The 7,374-nt window shown below is 39.7% G+C and overlaps 1 long non-coding RNA gene across 1 annotated transcript; it reads right to left on the bottom strand.

Annotated features, from left to right (window-relative positions):
• Nucleotides 1-3,444: 3,444 nt before the first annotated feature.
• Nucleotides 3,445-6,854, bottom strand: LOC129145763 (uncharacterized). The gene is made up of 3 exons (XR_008551785.1): nt 6,830-6,854; nt 5,141-5,253; nt 3,445-4,792 (listed from the first exon to the last, which is right to left on the bottom strand). It is a non-coding gene; the product is annotated as an uncharacterized LOC129145763 (long non-coding RNA).
• Between the last annotated feature and the right edge of the window lie 520 nt (nt 6,855-7,374).

Raw genomic sequence — 7,374 nt, 5'->3', positions numbered from 1 at the left:
GTTATCCTTTCACTTTGATTTTTTCAACCCCCAGCTTCATAATTTTTCCTGTGAATCATTTAGCAAGCTAAAAAAAAAAAAAAGCTGAACATAGTAGGAGGAAACAAAAGAGAAAGATCTATAATGGCTAATATTTATGGAGTATCTATATGTCCCATCAGTGTATAATGTCATTTAATCCTTGCAACTGAGTAAGGTAAGTGCTGTTATAATCTCCATTTCACACAGAAGGCAGGCAGGGAACAGGAGACTAAGTCAAGTGTCCCATGTCACACAGCCTCTGAGTTGTAGTATCAAGATTTGAACCCATACTCCAAAAGCCACTATCATAACCACTGATAAGTAAAGAGTTTCATATAATACGGCACAAATAACGCAAGAAGCAGAGCATTAGAAAGTCTAAGATACGCACATTTTTGCTCCAAAAAACTGATGTCAATGTCAGGGTGCCTTCACTCTTTCCCAGCCTGCATCCACATAGATATTTCTTTCTTTTTTAAGGTGCTCATTATGATCCATTAAATTCATATGGTGACCCATAAAAGGATTGCTACCCTGAAAAACACTAGTTGATATCCAAAATATAAAAATGTCAGTATAAAATATATAAGGGTGATTTTTTCCAAAACATAAATTTTGGGAAACTAGTGTTAGAGTAATATGTGTGTATTCTGGTTGCTGTGTTAATGTACTTCTGACTATGGATCTAAATCAAAAATATTTGAAAGACACTATTATAATCACCCCTTGCCAGAACTTCTCTGTATATTTCATCCTTCAGAATTAAAACCAAGGAAAGAAAATCCCACTTTTAACTTCTTTGCATCTTTCTCAGCTCCAGGATCTGGTTTAAGAGATTTCAAATGCAAGAGTATAATAATATAATAAACATACATTAAACAAGAATTACACAGAATAAAAAAGAGATTGTTCTGAGAAAGAAATAGAGATACAAGTTTAATGGAAGGAAAACCTGGGACAGAGATTGGAGAGCTGGGGTGGGGAGATGAGAGAGCTGTATATTTAATAACCATACACACAATCTTACACATGTCTGCTGTTACAGATTGCAAAATGTTTTATATCTTATTTTGTCACTGCTGCCCCCATCCTTTACTTAGCTAATTTTCCCATCCTTTTATCTCTACTTAGCAGAAACTGCCTCTGAGACACATTCCCTAAGCTGCCTTTGCTGTCAGCCCTGGAAATGACTTTAATTTCCTCTTCTGCTAGACTGTAAACTCTAAACTCTGAGAACTGGGACAAGGTAGGTGGTCTTGTTAAACCTCAAATCCTCTACTTGTAGGTGAGTACCATTCCCTAAGTTGGTACTCAGTAAATATGTGTGGAGAAATGCGTGGGTGGAGGAACTCTAAGACTGGCTATGTTTCTTACTCAAGATGCTCCCTTTTTTCTAAAAGGGGAGGGCACTGTGTCAAAGGAAATAACATTAAGAGAAAATGTCCTTGGGACTCCCCAGTGGCACAGCGATTGAGCACTGGGTTGCGAAGCTGCCAGCAGCCTCTGCAGCGCTGGTTTGATCCCTGGCTGCTCCCCGGCCACTGGAGGAGGGTCCCACATGGCACGCAGACCTCTCCTGCCGCCCGCTGCTCCCCTCAGCAGTGTACTTCGTCAGTCTGCCTGCTCTGCTCTCTGCGCTGGCTCTGGTGAATTCTCTCACCCTCCTGCGCTTCTGACTGTACCCAGTGCTTGTATAAATAAATAAATAAATGTTAAAAAAAAAGAGAGAGAGAGAAATGTCCTTTAGGAGGAGAAACATTTTGGATGACAATAGACCATAATAAAACAAACAAACAAAAAAAAAACTAGACAGTGTCAGCTCTGTTATTAACTATTGTAATATTTCATGCAAGTTGAATAATCTCTCCTAACTTCAAAGGAGGTTAGTCTCACTTAATGTTATTGGTGGTGAATGTCCTAATAGAGTGTTATCTACCAGGTAGACTCTGGGAACTCAGGACAGGCCACCTGGAGCCATATTTGCATGAAGTCCCCTGAAAGAAATTGACAGGCACTGGGAGCTAGCAGTTAATCCACTTAAACAAAGGATGTTGGACAAAGGCCCCCCAAACAAGAAAGAGGCATAGGGAAGTGAGGAGAGAAATGGAAGACAAGTCACTATTGTCATTGCTCATGAGGAACCAAATTCATTGTTGAGTACAAGGCCAGGTGTGCACTTTTGAGTATAAGACTGAAAAAATTAAATAACCAGGTGGTTTGTGTTGGGTTTGGAGGAAAGGGAAGGGAGGTTCCAGAAGGTGAAAAGATTTACAGTTACTCAAGGAAAAAAAAAAACACAACACCTCTCCTAGTAAGCATAGCACTCAGGCAGAATGTTCCAGAAACAGACTTCCAGCTCTTTGTGCATTCTGTTCTTCCCTGAAACCTATTTTCTCTCTCACATCTTAGAAAAGATCTACTCTTTCTTCAGCTGCACATACTATCATTAATGACCTCTGCAAATAATAACCAACTTTTATTGAGCACCTACCTAGACCTAAAACACTGCTGAGTATTCTTAGTGAAATCTTTATTTAATCTTTACAACAAATCTATAGGATGATTACTATAATTACCTTATTTTACAGATGAGGGAGAAAAAAGGCTGAGTGTCTTGCCCTGTGTTACATGCTTAAAGTAATCTGACTAATTTTACCCTTAAATACTTCACTGTAGCTCCTTGGTTTGCCCAGGTGGTCAGATCTCCTTAATGAAACTTTGATAATACATGAGGTTTTAATACATCTGAGATCAGAGTATATATTAAAATCAGAATAATATAAATCAGAATAGTATCATAGTCAACTGATTTTCTTAAAGGTACAAAGCATAATGGTGTACCTTACAATTAATCTTCCATTTAATAACACATAGAATATTACGTTACAGTTATTTAGGCTTCTTTCTCCCCCGCTAAACTCTAAATTCTTTGAAGCCAAAGATTGATTTACTCAACTTTGTGTCCTTGGTACCTAGCACAGTTCCTGGTATGTGAAAGGTATTTGACAAATTTCTTGGATTTGATAAACCTAATAGTTAAAGGTGGGTGCAATCTAGAAGACAAATGTCACCACTGTTGTCATGAAAACTCTTGATTATCCCCAACTGTTGGCCTGGAAAAGCAGAGCCACAATACTCTGTTTTACCCCAATTAAGTTCTATCTGAACTCAAAGGTATGTATGTGATAGTTCCCTTGAGCAATTATTTCAACATGTTTCTTCCTGAATATTTAATTATGTATCCTTTATGTTGATGAATGGGTATTCTGAGGCCAGTTTCCAATGTAGGGAGTGAGGTGTTCCCCACACTGTTGACTTCAAATAAAAGGTGACCCATTATTTTACCAATGAATTGGTTTTATTCAGAAAAAAACATCAAAAAGACAATTTGGGAAATATAGTCTCATAGTGAGACATCAGTGTTCTTCCTACAATCAAAGTTGGTGCCCTGTTATATAACCTCTATTTAAAGGGGTTAGTACTGCACTGGGAAGTGTCTCCTTCCTTCTGATGAGACCGAGAAGCAACATCCTTCCATCAGAGATACAAGGTGTAGGGGCAGGAATGGCACAGGGCAGGTTTTCTGACCCAGGAGACCGGGTAAAGGAGGAGTCCTGGAGCTCTCAGTGGCTTTTTCAGGCTTTTATTGGGATTTACCAGGTACATGGCAGGCAGGGGTGCTGAGGGGGCCGGGAGGCTGGTAGGCCTCCCAGCCCTCAGCAAGACTTCATTCTGTCTGGGCTCTCTGGCGTTCTCTCATCTTCCGTTCATTCTTGGCTTCTGCTGGTGTCCCCGTGATGCCGCCCTTATAAACTCATTCTCTCAGCCCAGGTGTACCCACTTCACGTGCCCGCCATCAGGCATGCATTCAGGACCACAGGTTTCCCTCATCTGTCCTAATGGCAGGAGGGCAGAAAAGCCTGATACTTTTACTTTACCCTACACAAGGCATTTTGCGTCCTGTACTGTAAGTCCTTACTTAAAATTACTGATAAGTTATTGGAACCTGTGACTTTAAGTGGAATGATGTAGAACAAAAGCAGGTCCTTGAATAATGTCACTTTGGTCATTGTCAGCTAGGATTGGTTTTTCTATGTTACAATGAAATGTCGAACAAACTGTATTAATCAAGGGCCTACTTTTTGCTGATTGTGCATGTGTGAGAAGTCTTCTAGGCTCCTATTCCATTTAAGCACGATTTATGTCTTAATTTTCACGTTTCCCCTTTTGATCAAGATCTTTCTCTGAAAGCATTGCTGATTAAGAGTCAGGTTTATTCCCAGGTTCAATGACATTGTTGTCCTTCAGTTCCAGGAAGGGTCTTTCAGAGGTCTCATGTCTCATATTGAAGAGAGAATGCACAGATAAAGAATCTATCGAGATCACATTAAATAACAAGGAGTGGTAAAGGAGACATGTCTTAGGCATTATTCATCTCAATCTATATCCTTCTAATAGACTTAATCCTGACATCTTGGAAAACTGTCTCACCAAATGTTAATCTATTTTAATTGCAGAAAATCTTTATGTTCAGGTTATCAGATGGTGTACAGGTTCAGTGAGATTTGGTGCTTTCTTAAAATGTGTCATGTGAATCCAAGAGTTTATACCCTAAAGTCTGACTGCTGAAGAGTTTGTTACCAATACTTTATAGAAGTTGTTGCAACAAAGTTGAAGCGAATCTTTCTGGAGGTTTCTTTTCTGATAGACAAAATATCCAGGTTGCAGGTTCGGGTTATGTTGCTTAAGGTCTTTGTCTCCCTGGAGCATTCTGTGAAAAGATTGCTCAATCAGAACATGATTATTTTTGTTAGAAGTAATTAGGTTTTTACAGTATTGATATATATTTTCGTTAATCAACTGCAGATCAAAGAAACAGGCTAGGTACGTTGGGCACACCCTGTGACTATCACAAAGGGTGAGAATTCATGAATTTCAAGAGGGACAGAACTGAAAGTTAAAAGGACCAACACCAATGCTTTTGGCCAAGGTAATTGGAGGATCTCTAAAAACTTGGTCACTTGTGTATTAATAATACTATTGGTGTGACCTGTTGAACCAGAGTTGAGGGTAGCAAACACAGTGAAAATATTATAAAACTGGCCAAATGGCAACTTACCAGAGCACCTAGTCAGTAAAATGGGTTGCTTGGTCACTATAAAGTTCAAGATTCACTTTCCAGGTAAGGATAGGTTTCTCCAAAAGACCTTTGGCTACAGAAGAAACAATAGCCTGTTTGCAAGGGAAAGCATCAGTCCAGTGAAAAACATGCAGATCATGACTAAAACATTATTTATATCCATGAGACAGGGCAATAGCATGAAATCTAATTAACAAGGCTTGAATGACCCACAGGGTAATTTAAAATGTCCAGAAGGACAAACCTGCTTTCCTAGGTTGTATTTTAGACAGAGGAACATATAAAATAGGTATCTTTTACAGCTTTTTAATATAATGTGAATTAACCCATGTTGATCCACAAATACAATCAATTTATCAGTGGGCTAAAGCTTTAATACATATTTGGAGTTGTTAGGATCGAAGAGGTTCTCCATCAACAAGCAACTCTTAGATACCAGCAGAGTGTCTAAGAATTCAACTTAAGTCTGTCACTACACAGAGATAGCATTAGATTCCACAGTTTAGGGCTTAGTCTTATAGGACAGTAACAGTGTGATAGCCACAGAAAGGGAAGGCTCCAGGTTTCCTGCCCCTCCCAAAGAAGGGCGGGGCTGAGCAGGGATGAGAAGCTGAAGAAGAGGAAAGAGAAGGAGAGAGATATGAGGAAAGAAGAGGACTGGAGGAGGCACATGGAGCAGAGAGACGTGAAGAATCTCTGCCTACTTCTCAGCCTTGAACTTGTACAAGGGACTTGGGAAACATGGAAGGGACACTTGAAATAGAAACATGGGAGGAAGGACCCATGGGAGGTTGACAATGGCAGCCTTTTTCTTGACTTGGCTTTTGATTTTGGTCCTTTCCTTTAGACTTGCCTGGCCCCTTCTGCTCCTTTCCTATAGACTCCCACCAGAAGGTGCCTTAGGCCTGTGGCAAGCTTTCTGGCCTCAGTGGCCTTATTTTGGGTCAACCCTGTTTGACTGGGCATTTACCCAGGAGGGGATAAGAAACTTTTGGTGTTTGATGGGCAAAGTATTTTAACCATACTCTTTCTCTGTTCTTTATTGTACACTAATTGTTGCACACTAATTATATTAAAGTTCTTTTCTATTGAAGGTCTTACTAAAGTACATTTTGCCTTTATGCAATAGATGGCAGAACCTGTTTAGAGCATGCAGGTTTGGGGGCCGGGGTTACCCCTCATTCTGCCTGCTAACAGGACCACCCCACCTCCATCCACACTTCAGACAGATGTCAGATTTAAGCCCAGGTAGATACCTGAGCTTCTAACCAACTGACTACTGCATCCCCTCCTTAGAAAAATCAGATGCCAGTAGCAAGCCCAGTTTGTTGGCTGAGCTTCTGACCAACTAGCTATAAGTCAGAGGTTCCAAGGACACTCTCTGTGGTTCTATTAATTTGCTAGATTGGCTCACAAAACTCAGGGAACCTGTTTACATGTGAGATTATTAGTTTATTATAAAAGGGTATAACTCTGTAACAGCCAGATGGAAGAGCTGCATGGGGCAAGGTATGGTGAAAGGGTGCAGAGCTTCCATGTCCTCCCCAGGCAAGGAACTACTCTCTCTCAGCATCTCTATCTGCTCACAACCTGAAAGCTCTCTAAACCCTGTCCTTTGGATTTTTATAGCAGCTTCATTACATAGACATGATTGATTGAATCACTGACCTTTGGTGACTGAACTCAATTTCCAGCCCCTCTCCCCTCTCCAGAGAACTGAAAGTTCCAACCCTCTAATCACATGGTTGACTCTCCTAGCAACCAGCACCCATTCTTAGGTGGAGTCCGAAAGTCACTCATTAACTAACAAAAGACTCTCTGCACTTAGGAAATTCCAAGTCTCTTGGGAGTTGTGAGTCAGGAACCAACCATAGACAAAGACCAAATATGTGTGAGAAATAGATTTTAGTCATCCGAATGACCAAATATATTTTTCTTATAAATCACAAGATTACAGTTGGATATTGGCATGTTTTAATTAATCAAAACAGCTATATTGAGGCCAAATAAATTTTTAAAATTTGATTTTACCTCCCCCCAAATTTTCCTATTGTACTTAGACTTTAAACTCAAATGATACTCAGTTCACAGAGAAGTTTGACTTGGTTCACATTATGTTTTTAAATTTTGTAACTGAATATCAGGAGGTAACATATTTTAAAAGTATGCATTTTAATTTCTTCCAAAAAATCAAAAGCTTGGATGATAACTGA

Source organism: Talpa occidentalis, unplaced genomic scaffold, assembly GCF_014898055.3.
Source record: "Talpa occidentalis isolate TD23 unplaced genomic scaffold, MPIMG_talOcc4v2.1 talOcc4.14, whole genome shotgun sequence".
Lineage (NCBI taxonomy): Eukaryota > Metazoa > Chordata > Mammalia > Eulipotyphla > Talpidae > Talpa > Talpa occidentalis.
Note: the sequence above shows the minus strand (reverse complement) of the source record. Positions and strands in the feature narration are given on the sequence as shown.